At 45.9% G+C, this 24,550-nt stretch overlaps 1 protein-coding gene across 4 annotated transcripts in view; it reads left to right on the top strand.

Moving 5' to 3' along the window:
- Positions 1–17,712: 17,712 nt before the first annotated feature.
- The window catches only part of NMNAT3 (nicotinamide nucleotide adenylyltransferase 3), a 104,502-nt gene continuing 97,664 nt past the window's right edge, over positions 17,713–24,550 (top strand). For 2 of the 4 annotated variants that reach the window (XM_007518873.3, XM_060196560.1), the window contains exon 1: positions 17,720–17,894. The gene's annotated coding sequence lies outside the window, so the exon portion shown is untranslated. Of the gene's footprint in view, positions 17,895–24,550 lie in introns of all 4 variants that reach the window. The other 2 variants (XR_009551233.1, XM_060196577.1) reach the window with 2 other exon arrangements.

Raw genomic sequence — 24,550 nt, 5'->3', positions numbered from 1 at the left:
TATACATTTATTGGGGAAATACTGATTTACCAGGCAACGCTGACACATAGGTCCACTCTTTTGACTTCCTGTAATAAGTGTCTATCTACACATCACTCCCACCACCAACTCAAGTCCCTCTTCATCATCTTGGACTAGATAGCCCACTGCCTCCCCTACCCTCCTCTCCCCTCATCCAAAGTCCTTTGTATTACTGCACTCCACCACCCAGTCCAAGCTTCCCCCTGTGTCTCCCTTTTCTTCCCTTGCTTCAGGTGGTTACAAAGTTTGACCAGATTCCTCTATTTCCATACCACCCTCAGAGCCCCCCTGCCCCGGTGTCCTGAGAGGTCTGGGCCTCCCTGGTTGAGTTTCTGCAGAGCCATCTCCTTTAACCATTCAAAAGCAAGAAACCCAGGGCTCTACCTCACACAGACCTGTGTTCTACCTACCAGGCTCGGTTCCTACCTTTGACTTCAGAGGTACTTGAGGTCTGGGAGGGAATCAGTCAGATTCTTATGGTCAAGCTGACCCTCATTCCCTCTGTCTCTACCATCCCAATGTGTGGGTCTCTCTTACTGACTCTGTCTTGGCATGACTGACACTATTTCTCTTCCTTTTTCTCAAGCATTTTGTTGAGATCTCAAGGGGGAGTCAGGGCAAATTCATGTGTGCAAACTACCCCATGTAACTTCGTCTCTACTTTTATTCATTTTGTCTCAAAAAAATTGTAATGCTATATGGCTTCCTAGCAGACAGAGCTGTCATTTATCACTCTCAATTTAAAGTACCAATCTGGATGAATCTGACATGTATTTAAAAGCCTTAAAACTTCTGGGAGTATCCAGAAAAGATCTGCTCACACCATCTCAAACTATGAAACTCCGCATAGGATTCAACTATAAGGATATAATGAGAGTTGACTGAACTGTGACTACATTATTAAATTGTTTACTCAGGTCTCTAGAAGATGTAGTCACTGACAAGAGACACAGAAAGAGACATATTTCAGACAAGGGATAAAGGAATACATCCTGGAGCAGCCTAGACAAGAGATATAAGAGAGTGAAGAGAGGGATAGTCCAAGAGAGCTTTCTGGTGCCCAGATTCCCCTGTGCCATTGGTACACTAAAGGGACTGGCCACACCTAGGGGTTTGGAGACTTGCTGAACCTGATCTCACCAAGGGGAGAAAGTGGATCTTCTCTCCTCAGAAAGATGCTGAAGGAGTGCAATGAGATGATAGATCTCCAAGTTCATAGAAAACAAAAGAGCTATATAAATGTGCAGTGCCATTGTCAGGTAGAGGGGTGACTCACACAAGTCTGGTCTTAATTCACTGAAACATTGTTGGCAAATGCATTATAGAGTGTTGATACACAGAAATGGCTCTTGGGCATTGACAATTGTCTATGTGGCATGGCTTGGGCTCTATTCTGCTCCACCATCACCAACCACACACCCCCAGCAATGTAGATGGCACTTGCTCTGCCTAACACTTGCTTAACCACAAGTATGCTGACTGAGTCAGCCTAGCAGGATGAGAAGATCATCTCTGAAATGGTGCTTTGCTTCATTTGAAAATGTGTAGCCAAGGATAGAGGAAAGGAAGGCAAGCCTGTGTTTGCTTGAAGGTCTGTGAAGTTCATTATAAACACACACACACACACACACACACACACACACACACACAAATATATTTTAAGCTGAACAAAGATCAAAACTATTTGGATGATCTACTTCTCCTCTCCCAATTTACCCCATCCATCCCCTCCAGAATCGCTGACTATTGTGTTCAAGAGTTGACCCTGTCAGGTCTAATTAATGGGAGGGGGGAAACTGTGTGAATAGTGAACAAAAATCTAGGCTCATCTCTAAGAAAAGATGTGTGTTTCCAAATTTACCTTAAATACCACTGAATTGTTTCATTTGTAAAAGCTACAGGCTAGCCTTCCTCTCTTGTTAGAAATTGTGCAAACACGGCACATCTTCAGCATGCCTTGCTAACCACAGATTCCATTATGCATTTAATAATTGACTATTCAATAGAGCATTGATGCATTTTTGTCTGGAACTAATTCACCTTTGTCTGTGCCTAAGCACGAATGTTCAGTGAATCACAGATGGGCTGGTGGAAGTGCTTTGAGTGCGGCCGCCTGACACAGACCCACATCCTTAGGATTGATTATTCATGTCAGGTCCTGGGCTCAGAAATGTTCTAGCATTCTAAAGTCACCTGCAAATGTGATTTATGAAAGCCTGGGAGTGCCTGACTACACCTTTTCCCTTCTAATGAGAACTAACAAATCATAGTCACAGACCACTTAAACCAGCGAAGAAATTGTCAGTGGCAAAATGAACAAAAATGAACGCCCTTATAGACCATTAAGACCAGAGAACTACCCAGTTGGAAACTGGGCTATGGAGCAGGCATTAGCAAATGCATATCTTGACTTCTCTGTATTAGAAGCAAGCATCTCTTTTCCCTCCTAAAGAATGTCTGCTTTACCAATTACAAAGACAAGAACTCCCACCTTCTGCATCCCAAAAAGAATTTTGGTCTTACTCCCAGAAGAGTAAGTGATAGGAGAAGTAAGCTAGAGGTCTCTGAACTCCAATTCCACCAGGACTTGAAGCACTGGTCACCCAGAGTCTTGTTTTTACATCATCAATGAAAGGGAAATGAATCTGGAAAACACCAGAGGAAGTCAGGCACTGTTTCACTTATTTGAGAAAGAAAAGTTAAAAATGAAAGACACTTGAAAGTAGTAATAGGTGTAATGGAAGTAGTACTAGGTGTAATAGTAGTAATAGGGTGACTTAGAAAGGAAATAAAGGCGAAACCATGGGAAATGAGGTAAATATATAGATATAGATATATAGTTATAGAATCAGCACTTCTCAGTGACCTTGGAAGAATTACTACAGTTTCCAATAGAGGGGATGGAGACACAGAGATGTGGTTGTAGGAAGTGTATGGAATTACACCCCTATTATCTTATACTTTCATAAATCAATATTAAATCATTAAAATAAGACAAGGAAAGAACATGAGAAGGAGAAGGAGAAGGAGAAGGAGAAGGAGAAGGAGAAGGAGAAGGAGAAGGAGAAGAAGAAGAAGGTCTGCTCTGCCTTCAGTGGTTTGGACTTAGACCTTTGGGCAACACAAATGGTGTGTGGTTTTGTGATGAATTGGGCACACCACACATCATTCCACAAGTTTCTCCCAAGAAAGGGCCAGCTCTGTGCCTGAGCTGGGTGCTTTCGTGTGAATACCACAGACTGAAAAGGGCAGGGAAAGAACCTTTTCTAGAACTGCCCTTGCCCATTGCAGTAACCTTAATATGTTTATAGGAGCAGAGCACTGGCTAGAGTGCCCTCTACCAGGGGAAAGCTGTCACCTCTGTCTAGTCATGAAACACTTCTAGAATGCTGGGGAAGGGGCACCAGAGGGAGGAGGAGGGGGGACACAGGAAACATTTCTCTTTCAGTCTATTGTAATAGCTGGGCATGTGATTGGATAGATTGTGTATTGCTCCTGAGTTATTGTTTCTGTTTATCGGTGTAATGAATTACCCTATTTATTTAAAAGTTCCTGCCACAGTATTTGATGTCAAAACTGTCCCCTTATAGTAGCTTGATTTTGAATGTTATTTCCATTTACTGAAGATATGAGATCTTTTTTTTTTTTAATTTTAGTAGTTGTCCCCAAATAACAGAAGGCTATACTCCTTTATTCCATGAAGGTGTTCTCTTCTCTCATGAGATGTGTGAAAGGGAAAAAGCGTTTCCTGACCCTGCTCAGCTTAGTTCCATTTTGTTGACTTGACTGCAGGTATGCAAATGAGCCTGGGCCAAGGGACAGAGAAAGAGGCCTTCCCTTATGGCCTGGAGTACACAGGGCTAGTTTTCATTCAACCTGCACCTGGGCCAAGATTGGAAAAGTCCATCCTACTAATCGATTCTTCTCCCCCCCCCCCCACTAATCAGCAAAGTTGTTAAAAGCCCCTCGCACTTATTGTGCAGACCTCAAAGCCTCTTAAATGAACAGAATCCAGCCACCGTGCCTTTTGCTATCCTTCCAGCTGGCCAAAGAGTACCTGGTGTTTTCAGCTACCACAACAACCTGAACTTGCTGAAACACAGGAAGGAGTGATTGAGGGAGAGAAGGAAGGGAGGAAGGAAGGAACCAAGGAAAGAAAGAAGGAAGGAAGAAAGGGAGGGAGGAAGGAAATAGTGAGGGGGTGGAGAGGAAGGACAGAGGGGGTGATACTGGCCCCCCATCTCTGGTGGCTCCCTTCTAGCCCAATCTGATTTACCTACCTGATCCTCAGCTCCTCAAGAAACACTCATTCCCCACCCCACCCAGGCCAATTCTCAATTTTCTTCTGCTTTGGATCTGCAGGTAATCTTTGATCACAGATCAGCCCCTTCCCCTCCCACCCAGCAGGCCTCTGTGTCAGGAACACAAGTCAGGGACTCTTCTGGATCAGGCTCTACCTGGAAACTCATCAGAGAGGGGAGTCGTCGCTTCAGCCTCTGCAAACATTTTCGTCTGGTAACGGTCCCCTCCATTCTGGGAACAGTTCAGAACTAGAAACACAAATAGTATAGAGATGACTTCCTCCTCCTCCTCTCTCTTTTTTTCCTCTTTCTCTGCTTCTTATTCCTCTGCTGCTGTTCCTCTTCCTCCTCCTCCTTTTCCATCTCCTCCTCCCCCCAACCCATCCTCCTCTTCCTGTTTATTGCAGGCAACGCCATATGGTGACCATGGACTTGAATCCAGATTCTTGTTCTTGACAACATGCATGCTCAACCTGGTGAGCTGCTTGCCTGCCCCCTGTTGAGATAGCTTTTCCATGCCAAGTCACAAGACCCATCGCCACCACTACCAGGAGGGGCATGCGCACATATGAAACGGCACCAGCCCAAAGAGCCACTGTGGACTGGGGCTTCCCAAGTGCTTAAGCATCCTCCCACATCTGTCTTCTCAGTGGCTCTTCCATCAGCAAGGAAAGGCAGATCGTGGAAGCTCACCTTCTACTGGATGTTTATCTCTATCTCTCTTCCCCACTCCTCCTCAATTTTCCAATAAAAGAAAAAAAAGTGGCTGTTTGGAACAGTGGATTCATTGAACAGGTACCAAGCCCCAGCAATAACCCTGTTCATTCATTCAGTGGTCACAGTGTGAAAGAAACTGTCCTTGTGGTTGATAACATGAAGATACCATAGAGTCCTTTCACACACTCTTAGCAGGTCTGTAAGGCACAGGCATGTATATATCTTCACAGGCAAGGGAACTTGGGCACAAAGAGGTGAGATGACAGCATTGGTATCTGGCCTGGGTCAAAGCCCAGGTTGGCAGTGCCCACCACCCTTATCATGTCAGCCCACCTGCCATTGGCCACAGCTGCCCACCCCCTCCCAGGCTAGGCCCTGCCTTGTCTGGTGCATGTGGCCTCTCTTGCAAGAAGGAGACCAAGTCTTATCCATACAGGTTAGGATGAGCTTTATCTTATTATTTATTTGATTTGATTTGATTCTTATTATTTTTCTTTTACCATGTTATGGGGGGGAGAGTGGATGTAGTACAGCTACTGACATATGGGTACAATTTCTCATCTCCCCATGATTGAAGTTGCAAATACTCTCACCCCCAATTTAGGTCCTTGTCCACCATCATGCACCAGGATCCCAAAGATTATAATTATTATTATTTTTTAATTGTCACCAGGAAGTTTGCTGGAGCTCAGTGCCTACAGGATAAATCTATCACTTCATATATATATATATATATATATATATATATATATAGAGAGAGAGAGAGAGAGAGAGAGAGAGAGAGAGAGAGAAATTGATGGGGAAGAAGAGATAGAGTAGGAGAAAGGAGAGACACCTGTAGTACTGCTCCACCACTCATGAGGTAGGGATCAGGGGCTTGAATCTAGGTCTTTGTGCATGGTAATGTGTGCACTCTACCAAAATCCAGAGCTCTGGGGTGAATTTTAGATAGCATAGTTCTGCTGCTGTAAGGACTTCATCACCTGGCCTGTCATTCTTTATTTTTATTTTATTTATTTTATTTTTATTTTATTTTTATTTATTTTGCTTTTGAAAATAAAACTCATTCATGGCACAAACCAGAGCTTTTCTCCTTCTGTTTGCAAATAATAGGATTTAACCTTCTTTGTCCCAAGGGGGGGTTTACTTAGGAGCAAAGAGAGAGGAGAGAGAGAGAGAGAGAAGAAAAAAGAGCAAGAGTAAAAGCAAAGAAATTGCCATGAACACAAGACCTGGGGGACATAATTACAGACAGCCTGCAGGACTAATATTGGCTTGGAAATGGCATTCTGTGGTGGGAGGGAAGCGTTTCTCTTGTATTTTAACCTTGTAGAGGGCTAATTGCGGAGCTGCCTACATGTTCCAATTTCATCTTCTTATTATCTGCGGTGGCAGGTAGGAGAATGGTGCCCACACTCCAGAAGCATTTATTGGCCAGCCCCCGGGAGGGCAGGAGGGTCAGTCACTCTCTCGTGAGGGAGCTCAGGCTTTGTTTTCCATAATTGAGAACCTTTTGGAGGTCCTGTCACCTTCTCAGTTAGGGAGGAACTCACAAAACAAAGTGCATGGGCAGCAGGAGAGAGGAGTGGGTGTGTGAGGGCCACACAGCATACTGGCAGTAAGAAAGGAAATGCCTTAGAACCAGGGTCCTCATGGTGAGCAAGGAGCGGGAGGCAGGCTGGGTGCTGGGTGGTCAGTGAGGTTAAACACCTATCTTAGCGCAGAGTGAGCATTGTGACGCTTGGCTAAATTCAAGTTGTAATTCACAGTGGTTGGCTGGTGCTTCATCTCTAAATGTTTTATATCTGACTTACAATGTGCAGCAATGAAAGGCTTCCTCCTTGTGATTTTAGGGCTCCCTTGGGGAAGGGGGAGTTGGGGACAGGGGAGATAGTATAATGATTTCATGTCTGAGGCTCAGGGGTCCTGATTCAATCTCCTGCACCTCAGTATCTCAGAGTAGGCAGCTCTTATTTAACAAAGAAATGAAGAAAGCAAAGCAAGGGAAGGGAGGGGAGGGGGAGAGGGAGGAATTCAATCCCCATCACCACCAGAAGTGGGAATTTAACAGAGCTCTGGTTAAATTTTTCTATTCTTTCCTTTGCTTTCTTTTCCTTTTCTTTCCTTTTCTTTTCTGGATGGGAGACATAGCATAATGGTTCATCAAGAGGCAAAAAGCTTCCCCTGGGAAAGAGAATACACAGTCTCAGAGTGTTGCTGCCCAGACACACCAGAGACAACTCAGCTTGGGTGGATGTTAACCAAAACCCACACCACCGCTAGGCACACCAGAGGGCACATTCACTAGTGTCTGATTCATCTTTTAAATACTTTTTTGTTTTAGTGATTTAATATTGATTTACCAAACTATGTCACAAAAAAGGGTATAATTCCATACCATTCCCATCAGCAGAGTTTTGATTCCCCATTCTCTCCAATGGGAACTGCAGAAGCTCGCCCAAGGTCATAGACATGAGTTGACTATTACTTCTATAATTATCTATATTTACATATATTTGCCTATTCTTTTCTATGTCCCTGCCCTCCCTTCTTTCCTTTTTCTTTTTTTCTCACCTCCTTCCTTCCTTCCTTCTTTCCTTCCTTCCTTCTTTTCTTTCTTTCTTTCTCTCTTTCCTTCTTTCTTTCTTTCTTTTTGCCTCCAGGGTTATTGCTGGGACTCAGTGCCTGCACTATGAATCCACTGCTCCTGGAGGCCATCTTTTTTCCATTGTTGTTGTTGCTGTTGTTGTTGCATAGCACAGACAGAAATTGAGAGGGGAGAGAAAGATAGGCATCTGCAGATCTGTTTCACTACTTGTGAAGCCACCTCCCTGCAGATGGAGAGTCAGGGGCTCAAACCAGGATCCTTTCGCTGGTCCTTGCGCTTTGCACTATGTATACTTAACCCGGTGGGCTACCACCCACCCCCCCTTCCCTTCCTTTATAAGTTACATCTACACCTATTACTCTTTTGAATGTCCTTCCTTTTTTCCTCTTCTCCTGGTCTTAGGGTCTTGATGGAAATGAGTTTAGAGTACTCTGGTCATCTTTCCCTAACATTGCTCCACTTTTGAGAGTATGGACCACCATTCTTTATGGGATGCAAAAGGTTGGAGTTCTGGCCTCTGTAATTGATTCTTCACTGAACATGGGATTGGCAGGTTGATCCATACCCCCAACCTGTTTCTTTTATCTAGTCGGGTAGAGCTCTGGAGAAGTGAGGTCGTGGGACACACTGGTGAGGTCATCTGCCCAGGGAAGTCAGGGTGGAATCATAGTAGCATCTGCAACTTGGTGGCTGAAAAGCAATGATATACAAAGCAAGACAAAAACAATAAAATTGAACAATAAACAGGAACCAAAAATTAGTAGAGAAATAAGAGTAGGGATCTTTGGGTAGAGAAAAGCTAGGTAAGTCTATTTTAGGTAAGTGTCTAGGGGGCCATGACTTTAGTATATTTTTGTTTGACCTTGATAGCTAACATGCCGGTGTACCAAAAACATTGTTTGGGAAGATGGTGTTAGGACTGAGAATAGGGCAAGAAAGCTGGATTAAGGCAGAGAGTAGTTCCCAAGCATGAAGAAAGTATATAAATACAATTAACTATTTACTTCATCAATCTGACCCTGGGCATATATATCCATACTTAGCACAGGAACCTGTGTAATCTCTGGGTCCCTGTCAGTCTAAGCTCACGGTCCATGGTCACAGCTGGGAACATTGTAGGCTGCATTCATTTCAGGACTGGTCTTCCTAGTGGCAGAGTAGGCTGACCCAGCCTCCCTTCAATGGTAGGGGCAGTCCCTACCATTGGTGCTCTACAGTGAGGGCAAGATCCTGGAGAGGCACACAAGAGGGCTTATGATGATGTTCCTGATGGAAATGACAAGTGATGGTGGAGAGAGGTCTAGGCCTATATTATCTTTGTGGGAATAATAATAGAGGTCTAGGCCTATATTATCTTTGTGGGAATCCAAAGATTGCCTGACTAGAGACCCAGATGATGGCTATTGGCCAAAAAAAAAAAAAAAAAGGACATAATTAGGTAAAAAACTATTTTATTTATCTAGCCATTCATCTGCTGTTGGACATCTAGGTTGCCATCAGGTTTTGTACTGTTATGAACACATCTTTTTGGCTGAGTGTGTTTGGTTCCTTAGGATCTATCTCCAGGAGAGATATTGCTTGGTCATAGGGTAAGTTGTTATTGTACTTTCTGATGTATGACATTCTCACAGGGTAGTATCTCATTGTTGTTTTTATTTGCATTTCTCTGACAATCAGTGACATGGAGCATTTTTTCATATGTCTGTTGGTCTTTTGGATCTCTACTTTGGTGAATATTCTGTTCATATCTTCTCCCCACTTTTGGATGGGGTCATTATTTTTTTTCTGTTACTAAGTTTAGGAGCTCTTTATATATTCTGGTTATTAGCCTCCTGTCTGATGTATGGCATGTCAAGATCTTCTCCCATTCTGTAAAGAGTCTTTTTGTTTGGGTGGTGGTTTCTTTTGATGTCTGGTGGGCAGGGAGGGGGGTGACTTTCAGGTCCTGGCATATGATAGTGGAGGAGGATCTAGGCCCAGGGTGAGAGTGGAAGATTTTGCAGAAAACTGAAAAATTTTACACATATATCAACAGTTGTATTTATTGTAAATCATTAATCTCCCACTAAAAAATTAAAAAGAGAAAAATATTTTTGTTTATTTAATAGGGACAGAGAAACCAAGAGGGAAGGGGGAGATCGAGAGGGAGAGAGACACCTGCAGCACGGCTTCACTGCTCATAAAGCAACATGGAATCAAGGGCTAAAACTTGGTTTTTGAGAATTGTAGCATGTATGCTCCTTAAAGCCACTCCTGCAGCAGACATGGAAACCTGCCTCCCAGGACTCCCAAACGCAGGGCCAGGGCTCTGTGAGCTCACAGCCTCTGCCTTCAAGGAGGAGTCATGTTTTTAGAACAGCACGGCAGCCCTGGCTCTGGCCTTATGTTTCAGCACAAGCTCAGTGCTTCACTGCCTTTAATAATGCATGAAACATTTCTATTAACTTCACTACGTGCATTGGGTAGCGACAGGATGGGGGTGAGGGAGTGGGAGTAGAGCATGAACATGAAATATGCAGTGAATGAAAATAAGTGAGATCTTAAATATCAGATACAGACTTTTATTCCCCCCCTTTTTTATTTGATAAGGCAGAGAGAAATATGGGGGGAAGGAGGGAGGGAGGGAGAGAGAGAGAGAGAGAGAGCCCTGTCACAGTACTTCACCACTTGTGAAGTGTACTCCCTTCAAGTAGATGCCGAGGGCTTGAACCCAGGCCCTTGTGCATGGTAGTGTGTGTGCTCAACCAGGCATGCTACCACCCAGCCCCTAACAGGTTTGTTTGTTTGTCTGTTTACCAGAGCACTGTTCAGCTCTGGTTTATGGTGGTGCAGGGGATTGAACCTGAGAATTTGGAACCCCAGGCATGAGAGTCTCTCTGCATAACCATTATGCTCTCTCAACACTTATCACCTTTATTTTCAAGCAAATATTCCTATCATGGACCCACAAATGGCAACAGAAATCACAGACCACTGTAAATTATTTAAATGACCAGGAGGAAGCTTTTTTTTTTTTTTTTTTTTTTTTTTTTTACTGCTTTCAAATGTATCTACTATTGCTTTTAAGCTAGCTTTTGCTTAAATATTTAACACAGACTTTGGGTCAAATATAAAATAGCAAAGTTCTCAGTCTAAAACTCACCTGTGATTAGGAATCAGATTATATGACACACCTCCCCTACACTCTTTGTTTCATTCTCCAAGTTTCACCACTTCAGGTTGACTTTTTCAGATAAAGTGAGAGAGACAATGACAGAGAAAGGGAGGAAGACACCACAGAACTAAAGCTTCTCCCAGTTCAGTGCGGGCAGGGCTCGGACTGGGTCTTATGCATGGCAAATCAGGTGCAGTATTCAGGTGAGCTATCTTGCTGGCCCCATATGGTAGATCAAAGCCTCTTCCTTTAGTTTGGTTGGGTTTTTTTTTTTTTTTCTATCTCTTCCCTATCAATTCATTTGAACCACCTATTTGTTGATTTTTGTTCTTATTTATTTCTACTTGTTCAATGCAATTCAGTCAACAATTATCCAGCGAATATCTATGAAATAACAGACGCTGGTCTAATTACGGGGCAACATCAGGAGGCAAAGTAAGATGCCAACTCAGCCCTCTGTGACTTGAACACTGAGTGAAGGAGGAAAATAAATAGTTAGAAAGGAAGAAAGGAAAAAAGAGAAAGGAAGGAAGGAAGGAAGGAAGGAAGGTAGGAAGGAAGGAAGGAAGAAAGTTCTATTGCTGGCCTAGATGGGCTGGGGGTACCTGGGGGAGTATAATGGCATGTGGAATAGTTAATAAACTGGGTGAGGGAAGAGAAAGGGTATTTATATCTTTGGGGACAGTGACATAAGGACTCTGGCATGCACGCAGGCCAATGATGAAAGGGGACAGCAAGTGGGCAAGCAGGCTAGAGAGAAGGAAGAGGTAGCATGAGGTTGTCAGGCAATGTCACTGAAATGTGTCAGGGCAGAGTCAGTGAAGGCCCTCAGTCTGTGAGTGAGGGCTAGGAATTCTTTCTGCCCATATTCTGGTAGGTGGTGTTATATAGCAGGGTGGTGCTGGGAACTAATTCATGCTGTAAAATGATCACTTTAGCCCAGGAGTGAGCCTCTGAGGCCAAAGTGACAAAATGGTGGCTTTCTAGTGAAGACCTGTTTCAACAGTCATGCAAAAAGTCTTGGTAGCTGGGCAGTGGTGCACTGAACACACACATTACCATGTGTAAGAACTCAAGTTCAAGGCACCAGTCCCCACCTACAAGGAGGAAGATTCATGAGCAGAGCTACAGCTGTCTCTCTCTCTCTATCTCTCTCTCTCTCTCTCTCTCTCCTTCTTTTCTGTCTCTCATTCTCTATCAAAAAAGAATAAGGAGGAGAAATAGGAGGTTGGAGTGGTGAAGCTGTGTAGGCACCAAACTCCAGTGACAACCCTGGTGGAGAAAATTAAAACAACAGAAAAAAAGATTTGGGGGCTAGAGAAAAAGAGCTTACTCAGTAGGGCACATGCCCTACCATGCACACAGCCCAGCTTTGAACCCTGTCACCACATGAAAGGTAGAGGGAGCTCTGTAGTTGTGGTTTCTCTTCCTTTCTTTTTCTTTTTTCAGTCTATCTGAATGCAAAAATAGAAAGAGAAAGAAAGAAAGAAAGAGAGAGAGAGAGAGAGAGAGAGAGAGAGAAAGAAAGAAAGAAAGAAAGAAAGAAAAAGAGGCAGTGAGATCACACATGACTCGATTTTTTAAAGAACAAGAAAGACTTAGATTGGTATCATCTGTTCATTGTAAGATCTTCTTGAAGAATTTGTACTGGTGGGAAGATTTAACCTCTTTATCTGCTTCTTAAGTTTACCATCTCTTGTTCTACATTGCATTTTATTTGTTTATGTATTTTACCACCAGAGTTATTTCTGGGGCATGATTCCACTGCTCCCAGTGGCCATTTGCTTCTTCTTTTTCTTTCCAGCACAGGGTAAGAGACAGAAGAAAGAAGAGACACTTGTAGCATTACTCAACTGCTCAACTGTTCTTGAAGCTTCCCCCACAGGTGGGGACAGGGGGGTTGCACTTTGGACCCTGAGCATAGAGACAAATAAACCCTATTAGGTGAACCTCCATCTGGCCCCATGACTAACTAGCTTTTGAGGTGGAGCAAAGGGAGAGAGAGGGAGAGACCCCAGAGCCCTGCTCATCTCTGGCATATGGTGGTCATGGAGTTGAACCTGGAGCCTCTAGGGCCTCAGACAGGCCAGTCCTGTGCTCTACTGCTAAGTCTTCTCCCTGGTCCAACACACATTTCTTTTCCACTTCTCTGAAGCTTGTTCTTAATGAGAACTCAGAAGTCAAATTATGGGCTTCTTCTACTTCTAGCGTTTGCCCTTCTTCCGTAGCCAGTTAATGGCTTTGAAAGTGACTGGGATCCGTGTGGATTCAGTCGGCTAGGAAGGATCGTCAGTTTCCCCAATGAATGGGTACTCACGGGATGCACCACGGGAGGGTCGATCCAATGCATCCCGAAGGTCGATCCAATGCAAATTATGGGCTCATCCAAATTCATAGACTGAAATGGCCAGTGGGTCCATCACAACCTCTCTGAGCACTAGAACATTCCAGGACTCACCTCTGTGCCTGAGGTGATGACCACCCCTGTCTGCACAATAATTACTACCCAAAGTGCTCCCACCAAAAAATTAAAAAGAGAGCCAGGGAAATGCCATAGTGGTTTGCAACAGACTTCCATACCTGAGACTCTGAGGCCCCTCTCTCTCTGTATCTCTCTAATTGATTGAAATAAAAACAAAAATAGTTAAGGAAATAAAAAGTATAAATGAGGCCATTGGATAGTTCCAGTTGTGTCCTTTAAGAAACCTCTCTGGTGTAGCCTTTTTTCAGCTGGGATAATTTTTTTAAAATTTCTTTATTGGGGAATTAATGTTTTACATTTGACAGTAAATACAGTAGTTTGTACATGCATAACATTTCTGTTTTCCATATAACAATACAACCCCCACAAGGTCCTCTAAAAGACCTGTATTCTCCCCCCCCCCCAACCACCCCAGAGTCTTTTACTTTGGTGCACTATGCCAGTACCAGCAATACCAGCTGGGTTAATTTTGAGCAGTCTTCTTCACACTGCTTTCTAGGATCCCCCACCCTCCCACCCCACCCCCGAGGATTTGGTTTCAATCACTTGTCACAATTACAGTTCTAAAAATGTGTCAGTTGTATGATGAGGTAAACTGAAGCAAGCTCAAATGCTTAGGGGTTATCTTGCATGAGAAGAGCAAGAGAATTGCAATTCAGGAGCTTCATGTTGTAGCAAGAAGCTGAAGGAAGTCTCTGGAAGGTGAGTTTCCTCTGAGGGCAAGACATGGAAAGAGGAAGGTCAGCTCCCCCCACCCCCATCTGTTCACTTCCTCATGGATGGGAATGTCCTCTGCTGGATGCTGATTGGTCAGGAAATAAATTTCTGTTAAGCCAGGCATTTACTGGAAATAGTCTTTCGTTTCTGTTCCCTGCCCCCTCAACTGGGATTATTGCTAGGGTGTCATGCTTCCACAAGTCCATTACTCCCAGTGGATACCTTTCTTATTTAGATAAAAAGTGAGAGTCAGAGAGGCAGAGAGAGGTGCAGAGAGACGGAGAGACACCTCAAGACTGCTCCACCGCTCGCTCAAGAAGTCCTCCCATGTGGTGACTGGGGGCTTGAACCTGGGTCCTAGAACATATTATAGCATGCACTCTACCAGGTGAGCTATCTCCTGTACCTTTCAGTTCTGCGAGTGTTGGTGTGAGACTTGCTGCTGCTTCTTGCCCTAAACTTCCACTGTGGGTTGTATTTCTTTCTCATATGCTGGGTCACTGGTGTGCCTTTCTGTTCTTCTGTTTCTCCCATTTTTCTGCCAGCATGCCCTGGATCTCACAGAGGTCTCACTTGCAACTCAGCTTTGCCTCTGCCAGGCCCTAGCCAAGCTAAGCAAAGCCCTCCTGCTTCCCCAGGTGGCATAACCTCGTGATAGAATTGGATTCAGGAGAAATGGATCTTAACAAAATCAGTAGCCCCAGTACTTGGTGCCCCAGCAGCCCGTAGTGCCCACGAGCAGAGGATAGGCCTATCATCTGGATGCTCCCCCTTCTGAAATAATAGCAACTCGTGGTCTCCACAGAATGGACTTCTCAACCCCCACTTAACCATGCAGACAGAGCCTTACTGAGGTGTGAGGTTCTTACTCCCTACCTGTAGGGAGCACTACTTGCTAGCCAGGAAGCCAGGATTCTTCCCATATGGATCAAGTCTTCACTAGCCCAGTGCCCTGTTGCCTCACTGTTACTTTCACTGGCTCTCACCTTTCCTTCTCTGATCAAGGCCCTGCCTCGGAACACTGTCCTCCTTAATGTTAATCCAGTCCATGGCTCCCAAATACCACTCCCTTAGAATCCCCCAACCTTTCTCCCTACAGGGAGATACACTGGGCCATCAAGAAGGGAACACTCAAAGATATTGTCCTGGGTTATCTGTGGTCATCTTAGAGTGGGGATGACCTAAGTCTGATGCTCAATACAGAAGTGAGCAGCAGGCCAGGGCAAAGCCTTTGGTCACTGTGTACAATTTCTAAGCAGATACTACCAATAAAGATCCAAGCTACTTATCCTTGGACTCATGGCCTAACAGCCACAAAATTCTCCCTCAAGGGGGGGAGATGATGGTCTCCAACCTCAGAGAGGAACACTAAGCCTGGGCAAGGTGGCTACATTGGAGAGATGAGCCTGTAGATTTGCATGTCATGTCCTCACATCCTGATCTTCAGGAGCTGAATGAGGGAAGGAGGAGAGGGAGCAGATGAGGAAAGGGAGAGCAGAGGAAGGGCATAACGGGGAGTCTCTGAGGACATCAGGGTGTGAGGTGCTAGCTGTAGGTCCCCTAATGCTGATGTAAGAGTGACAAACAGCCCCCAGACCTAATATCTCTCTCCCTCTCTCTCTTTCCCTCCCCCCTGCCTCATTCCCTCCACTTTCGCACATTCCAACTCATTCCATTAGAAGAGTCTACTGTGCCAGGCAGTGGTGCACCCAGTTAAGCACACATAGTACCAAGTGCAGGGACTGGCACAAGGATCTGGGTTCAAGTCCCTGGCTCCCCACCTGTAGAAGGAACACTTCACAAGTGGTAAAGCAGATTTTCAGGTATCTCTCTTCCCCTTCTCTCTCAATTTCTCTCTGTCCTATCCTAAATGGAAAAAAAAAGACTGCCAGGAGCAGTGGATTTGTAGTACTAGCACCAATCCCCAGTGATAACCCTGTAGGAAAAAAAAAAAAAAAAAACTACTGGCAGAAGCTGGAGGTCTGTGACCATGAGAACCCATGGGCTTGTGGGGACTGGGTGGTATGGCGACTCCTGAGTTGGAAGTGGAAGTCAAGCTGCATTGGGGAAACACACCCCAGAAGTAAAGTCTATGAGATCTCAGAGCACAGGAAACTGACTCTCCAAGACCCTGAAATTTTGTTGTGATTGCTTCTTTTTCTCTCCCTTCTTTCCTTTTCTCTCTCTCTCTCTCTCTCTCTCTCTCTCTCTCTCTTTCCTTTCTTTGCTGGGGCTTTATACGACTGTTCTCAGGCTCCCTTTTCCAGATATATAATAGATACATAGGTAGATATCAGTAAACAGATGGATACATAGAGCAGCGCCGAGCTTCCCCCCAGTGCTGTGGCATTTCCATGTTCAAACCCAAGCTGAGAACACAACACCTTACGAGATGAACTACCTCTCCTTCCTGCCTCTCTCTTTCTCTAAGTAAGTTCACTGGTCAGCCTGAAGTCTGTAGGATCTGCTTTCAAAAACAGCCCTCCACTGTGTGCCCCTCTTCTCCAACACGCCATATACTGCTATACTGCAGGCCCATGAACCTCCATCCGCTCCTTGTTAGATGTCTCAGAGTTGAGCAGGGCTGACCTGGAGAATAGAGACATAAATTTGCCAGGATAAGGGAGGTAGGGGTGTAGGGAGAGAGTAAATCCTCGTCTAACATGGCAGGAAGTCAATAGATAAATCAGGAAACCACTGTGTAAGCTTATTTCTCTAGTGACAAGTGGTGACCCCCAAAGAACTAAAGGGAGGAGCTGATACACAGTCCTGCACAAGGAGGCCAGGGGGAGGGGCCTGTTATTCTCATGCTAGGAGCACAGCCATCATTTTGTTTTGTTAAAAAAAAAAAAAAATTCTCAGGGACCAGAGAGGTGCTCACTGCCCAGTTCAAACCCTGGTACTACATGGGAGGGGAAGCTCTGTTGCTGTGGTATCTGTCAGTCTTTCTATTTCTCCCTGTCTTTTTTCCCCTCACTCTAAGTGAAAAAAAAAAAACAAAAAACAGTCCAGGAGCAGTGAAATTGTGCCTGAGGGGAGGTCGCTCTGCTAATACAAGAAGGGCTCAAACACTTCTTTCATATATTTGTAACTCAACCTCTTAACAAAAGGAAAGTAGAGAATTGGATAAAGAAGCAGTGGGAAATGTATTCAATGAAGTACTCTCAAACTAAAAAGATGGTATAAAAGATGGAACTGGAAGTGATTATGCTTCATGAAGTATGTAAGGAGAAGAAAGACTGGGTGGTTTCCCTCATGTGAAATCTAGAGAACTGAAACAGAAGGAAAAAAATGTAGTCAAACTTTGGTGATTATGGAGTTATCTGGTGGGTAGGTGGGACCACAGAACTGTGGTAGTGGGTACAGTGTGCAACTATTTATACTCCTGTAACCTTAAAATCTTGGAAACCACTACTAAATCACTAATAACATATTTTTCAAAAAAAAGTGAAATTAAATACAAGCTAGCAAGACGATGGAATAAAAAGCAGTTGAAGCAAGCCTGATCAGGGCAAGCAAGTGAGCCTCTGTCAAACAGGAACAGAGCAGGGCGGAGGCGGGGCTTCTAGCAAGGGTCAGCGGGCCTAGGCCGGCGCAAGGCTGCAGTCCTTCGACTCCGCCCACACTGGGGTGGGGGGTTCGCGCGAAGGGGCGGGGCGAGACTAGACTCCTTGTGACTCCGCCCACCTCCGGGGCGGGGCTCCGCGTGGGTTCCTGCCGTCCTAGGTCCGCCCAACGCGGGCTGTCCCAGGCTGCCCCAGGGCAGGAGCCCTGGCTCGGGTACCCGGTGCAGGCTGAACGCTCCAGGCGGGCGGGTCTGCCCTGCGTCCCCAGTCCCCAAGTGTCCCGCTGTTCTAAGGCTCCGGGAGCCTCTGCTGAGCCTGTGTTGCGCAGGTAAGCGCCGCCCGGCGGCGGTGAGGCAGGTGTACTCAGCCCACTCGTGCCCAAGAGAACGCCCGACCTGCTAGGCCACAGGTGGCGGTGGGGAGTAGACCCTGAGCACCCCCCACACCCCAGAGCCGCCCATCCCAGGTCCCCCGTGCTCAGAGCCCTGGCAGGGCAGAGTTCAGGTCCCACTTGTCTATACAGGGCGATGAATATCCAGTAAATATGTTTGGAGGTCATTGAGTGCCTCCCTGCACCAAGTGGTGGGACATAGGTCCTGCACTTTTAGCCCTCCATGGACTTAGCCCCACAGTCCACTCCCAGGTTACGCACTTGCACGGGAGGGAAAGTGAGAGCTGTGGTCGGAGGTGTGGGGAGAGCCGGCTCACCTGCTGGCTCCCACTTGTGAAGGGTGCTGGGGCAGAAACTTCATCCTTTCAGGGAGAGAGGTGGGGGTCTGGCCCGCTGGACTGGGAGTAAGGCAGTCTCAGCTCCCTCTGTGAAGTGGGCCGCACCTACCTGCAGCTGAGTGCCACACTGCACCTGCTGCTCAGCTATGTCCTTAGAGAAGTAGAGGACCAGGAGGTCCTTCCTGGCAGGCTGTTGAACTTCATACTCACGTCCCTGCCTCCTTGAGAAGAGTCTTTCTGAGTGGGAGTAGATAGCATAATGGTTATGCAAAGAGAGGAGTCTGTCATTCTGTTTTCTGAAATGACCAGGGTGCCTTTTGCTCTGTTGTACTTTTTTTCTGTCATTGCCAGGACTTTAGTGCTCTAGGCCCATCTTATCAATAAGAAGGGGCGGGGGAGACAGCATAGTGGTTTGTGCAAATGATTTACATGTCTAAGGTTCTGAGATCCTAGGTTCAATCCCAAACAAGCCAGAGCTGAACAGTGGGAAGCACCCAACTCCTCACAATGCCTTAGTGCACCTGTGTGGTGTGTGCATGTGCGTGTGCGTGCGTGCGTGTGTGTGTGTGTGTGTGTGTGTGTGTGTGGTGGGCATGTCCAACCTGAGGTGCAGGTGAGCTAGAGCAGGCATTCTCCCAGATGGGCTACTTCACAGGCCCCTGAAATGACTGGTGATACTGTTCTTTCTTGAAGCATCGACTTTTTTACTAGTTTTCTTTTCTTTTTTTCTCCTCCTCTTTCTCTCTTTCCCCTTATGAGGCAGAGAGAGAGAGACAACAGCACCAAAACTTACCCCAATGAGGTGGGGTCCAGGCTTGAACCTGAGATGCAAGAATGGCAAAGCAGGGCACTATTCTAGTGATCTATTTCACTGACCCTGTTGCCAGTTTGATGCTGGCTCTGTGAGAGATGTCTCTGTGAGAGACAGAGACATCCAGCATAGAGTCTGTCCTCTGAAGCTAATGTGAAATAAACCAGGTAGGGGTGATGCTCTCACTAGCTCTCTCTCTCATGTAAAATGATCACATATGACATAAAAAATAGACTGAATCTTTGGCAAGAGTGTGGGGCTTAGGGCCAGAAGGATTCCTATCTCTCCTTGGTACTGTGTACCCCAGTTGTTGTGACAAGGTTTGCTTTGTGAAAATGGGGAGCTGGGAGGCCCAAGGTGTAGGGTGTGCAGAGAGGAATCAGGCAGTTTATGGGTAGAGGTTCGAGTTGATGAATGAAAAACAGCACAGATGTTGATAAAGGGATATTTGAGGGAGACTTAGTCAGGTGGGAATGGACAGCTTTGCAACCGCTCTGTTCACTCTCAAGGGCAGCTACAGGCCCAGCAGCCTTGGGTGAAAGGGTTGCACCAGGCTTGGCATTCCAAGACCTAGGTTCAAATTCTTACTCCTCACATCCCAACTCTGTAGCTGATCTGCCTGTGGTTTGATAAATCATGCAAGTTTAACTCAGTGCTAGGCATATCGTCAATTTTAAAGAAATACTCACTTTGGGCTGGCAAAATAACTCACCTGGATAGTGTACTGCTTTGCTGTGTGTGATCCAGGTTTGAGCCTGGCCCCTACTGCATTAAAGGAAGCTTCAGTAATGTGGTCTTGTGTCCTCTCTTTCCATCTCTCTCTTTCTCTCCTTCTCTCTCTCTCTCTCTCTCTCTCTCTCTCTCTATATATATATATATATATATATATATATATATTCCTTCGGATTCTTTTAAATGAACTGAAATGGAATAATAGTATTGCCCACTCACAGTAGGAGGTTGTTGGGGGATGACGGGAGTTAATATATAAAATACATGGAGCAGTGGCAAAAGTTGGTGCCGCAAGGATGGCTGGGGAAGGAAGCTTTGGTCTGAGAGGCTGTGCAGGGTGATTAGAGACTAGCCGTGGGACACTGGCTTATCTGTTGGCAGTGGCTTAAGCAGAATCAGCAGCCCAGGCTGGAGTGGGGATGTTCTCTGCAAGATAAAGGGTCTTCTGTGAAGTGGCACTGCCTGGGGGTGGTATGGAGACCTGGGGTGACTTTGCAGACGCAGGCCCAAGAGAACATAGTGGAAGTTGTGTGGGGTCAGTTAAAGGTTGGGAAGATCTAAGCTGGGGGAAGGGAGTGAGACCTTCAAGTATCTCTTTCTCTCTCCCTCCCTATCTCTTTCTCCTCTCTCAATTCATCAAGGCCCAGCAATAAGCCTAGTGGCAATTAGAAATTAATGAGAATAATAACAATAATAATAGGTCTAAGCTATCTTGTGTGAGTTGTGACTGTAGCTGGTAGGGGCACCCTGACCCTCATTTGAGATAGAAATGTCTGAGAATGTACGGGTTGCTGCAGAATTCAGTTCTGTAGGTGGTGCACCCCAAAGAGTGCTGAGCCCAGAGGGGATGAATAAATGAGTGCATGGGGACAAAGCCCAGGGCAGGCTAGCCTGTGTCTAAGCAGGTTGTTTGAAGAAAGAGGTGTGCACCTGGGGAGAGGTAATTGGCATCTTTTAACACATGTGATGCCGGGGATAGAATTCAGGACCTGAGAGTCCAGTGTCTTACCCACTGTGCCCCTTCCTGGGCCTTGGGCATAGCACTGTCATGGGTATTGCTCCTTCATGGTGAACAGTACAGCGTTAGAGTCAAGTAAAATAGCCTACATGACCTTGCATACATCATGGAATCTCTACTATATTCCTACATATGTAAAATGGGAATCATCATATCTATTAATACAGTACAACCCATGGGGCTGATATATGCATATATGTACATGGGGGTGTGTGGATGTGGAGTGCAGTCCTCAGTACACGGAACATGATCTGGTGAGTACATAGACAAACATAGCTTGTGTTGGTGTTCAGCAGGTAGAGCTCACATGTTACCATGTGCATGGGCCCAGGTTCAAGCCCCTGGCTACCACACAGGAACACCATGCAAAGGGGGGAGTAGGTAGGAGTGGTAGAGCAATGTTCTAGTATCTCTTCTTCTCTCTCTGTCTCTCATCTTTTATTTAAAATTTGTTCACCACCAGAACTGGTAGAATGTCACAGGCATGAAGCCTAACAGAAAGCTCTAATGGTACAAAAGAGCAGAGCTGGCAAGATAGCTCATCTGGGAGCTTTGTCATATGTATGGCCCAGGTTCAAGTCCTACTCCCACCACATTGAAAGAAGCTTTGGTGCTTTGGTGTCTTTCCCTCTTCCCCCTCTGTCCCTCTGTCTGGAAAAGGCAGCTTGGAGCAAGGAAGCCCCCAAGTGACGACAACAACAAACATTGCTGCCTCGTGTACCCACCCTCCCATGGTTTCCAGAGTGGTGAAGCGGGGGAGGGCCCCAGGCCCAGAAGGGAGACAGTGAGTCTGAACTCAGCCCCATGGAATAGCCTGTCGGACACCCACCCAGCAGACAGTCTGGTGACACCAAGTCAGCTTTATGTGCCCCCCATCACTTACAGTACTTGACTTTGAGGAATTAAAAGGGAAGGAAAGTAAACCCTGCAGAATGATAATTTATGTGCCTTTCAAGTGCAGTGTTTAATCATCTAACTAAATCTTTTATGCAGCTGTGCTCAACCACTTTGGGCTGTCGGAGCTGTTAAAGTGACTTGTGCTGGCCAGTGTCTACCTCTGTTCAATTATCAGTGCTTCCTGGTGGAGACAGGTGGAGCCCCTTCTGCAGGGCAGGCCCTCACCCACTCCCCTGGTTGTATTTTAGATAGAGACAGAGAGGTGAGAGAGTGAAAGAGACTGAAGCTTCCTCCACTGGGGTGAGGGCGGGGCTCCAACCTGGGTCACATGTATGGCCTGAAGTCACCTCCTCTGCTAGACCGTGAGCTTGTCCACATTTGTCTTGCTGTCCTTCTTCCCTCTCTCCCTCCTTGTCTATATTCCTCTGACAGTGTCTTGAGAATAAGAACACTGAGTCAAAGTGACCACCCTCGCCACCTCCAGGCAGCTATCAGGCACCAGGAGATAGGCTGGTAATGAGGACAGAAAGAAACATGTCAACACACAGTGACTGGGTGAACACAAAGGTATGCACAGAGAGACAGACGACCATGGTCTAGCTGGTGCCCTGCCATGCGCAGCCCTGGCACTCCAGGATGTCTGGGACTAGATCTTGTGCCCCAGCTGCTAGCTGTCCCTGTGTGGGCCCTACTCCTATATCCTCTGTTGCCAGGCCCAGTGTATGGCTGCAGTGTGCTATAAAGCAGTGGTTCTCAAATTCATTCTGTCAGTCAAACTTGGGAAATCAAATGTGAGTCTGCGTCACTTATGTGGAAGGGGAGATACTCCAGTGAGCTGGTTACTTGTGTGGACTGCTGGGGCTGAGACCTGCCAAGATCTCTGACAACAAGTGCCTAGCACATGCCCGACACTCAGCTTCTTCTGGGGACTGGCATTAGGCAAATACACGCCATTGCTGTCAGTCAGTGTTTGAACACCTTCGGGTTAATTCCAGAAACTTGTAGAAACTTCCAGAAGTCACTAGGGTAAAAGAATGCAGAGGCCAATACATATAAGTCACTTCGCCTTCTCTGAGCACCAGTGGTGTCTATTGTGACATTCCTCATTAAACATCACAAGCATTAGTAAAAGGTTCGACTGAAAAATAACTGAATTCATAATTTTGTACCAAGTGAGGGCCCCACTTGCAGTAGACTGAAGACAGCACTCAGTGCTGTCCAGCCCCCAAGGCTTAAGAAAATTCATGGGACAAAAACTTTAACAAAAATATTACGGTATTCTGATTTCCTGGTAAACTGGGTTAGGCTACCAATATTGGATCTAAGAGGCAGAATGGTGATGCAGTTTGACACAACACTTTCAAAGAGGGCCTGAATGTATAATAAGATGTAGCTTTGCTGCAGCCATGCTTTTTCCCCCTTCTGTTGTAGTTTGATTTCTCCTGCTATTCTCAGGCACATAGAGAGAATCTTGAAAGAAAAATGCACTGGGAGAAAACATGGAGCCTCATTTGTAGTAGCCCAAAATTAGATCTCCAGTGCCGTATTTTAATATTAATACTGGATTCACCCTCGTGACACTAATAGCAGAGGAAGGGGGAGAAAAGTTCTGTAGTTATGGCTTTAGACACTGTGACAAATACCGTGTAGCCATTGCCTTTCTGTAGAAACACTCCATCTTCAATTAAAAATTTAGTGAGCTCTTCATCAAAATATCTATTAACAGTTGAGGCAGGCAATATGGTCCTCCTGACATCTTAACTTAATTCACTCACTGGATGGCTTTGTGAATCCCCAGGCATGCATATGCTTACGTTTTTGTTTGTTTCTTTTTTTCTGCAAGGAAAAAGAATAAGGGTAGAAATTGGAGGAGGGGGGCTACATACATATTGTAGATCCCACAAGCACACTCCTTGTATTCCTTGTGTTTACGTCTGAGAGGTGCTTCACTCCAAATAGAGACCTTTCCCTCTGGGAGATTATTTCAAATTGCCAATGTAAAAGGGTTTCATGGTGTTTGGTGCTGTTCACGGAGCCTGAGCAAAAGTTCATGGTTCAGAAAGGGTTCGAGAGCCCAGTGCCTTAGAGAAAGGAGGTCGTTTTCTTTCCAGCTGTGGTTCCAGAGCATCCCATGGGGACCCAGATGGTGAGTTCCTGGTGTCACTGCAATCTTGTCTTTGCTCACTATATAGAGGTATCATGCATGAGGTCAAGTCCCACCTCCACCTCCAGTCTTTCATGCAGGCAGGGAGCTTCCCAAGCACTAGAGCAGCGCTACAGGTGTTTCTCCTGTATCAGCCACTCTGCCCCTGACCCTCCCACACAGCCCTGATGCTCCCAAACATCCCCCTGAATCTCCTATACACCCCTAATCTTCCCATACACCCCCTGGCCTTCCCACACATCCCCTGGCCTCCCCAGTTGCAGCTGCTTCTGTTGGGCTATTTATAGTCAGTCCTGAGTCAGGCAGGGAAGCAGGAGCCATGATGGGCCATTTCTGATTTCTGATCAGAGGGTGGACCCCTTCTGCAGCTGGATGCCTGTCCCTGTGTGGTTGTATGTTTGCCAGGCTGTGACAGTCCGCCATGGTGTTCTGTCAGATGGCTTCTCACAGTCCCCCGTTGGGAAGGAAGGCCATCATTCCTACAGAGTCCCCACACCTTTTCGTCATCAAGTTCTGTAATCTTTAGGGTTTTACATGAAAACGTATCCCCCCCGACTTGGCATGGTGGTAGGTTATCAGATTCCCTCAGCTCCTGTGAGTTGCCTCTTTCTTTGTGTCTTTTCCTTATCAAGA

Source organism: Erinaceus europaeus, chromosome 1, assembly GCF_950295315.1.
Source record: "Erinaceus europaeus chromosome 1, mEriEur2.1, whole genome shotgun sequence".
NCBI classification, from domain to species: Eukaryota; Metazoa; Chordata; class Mammalia; order Eulipotyphla; family Erinaceidae; genus Erinaceus; species Erinaceus europaeus.
The sequence above is the reverse complement of the archived record's forward strand: the minus strand, read 5'-3'. Positions and strand labels throughout refer to the sequence as shown.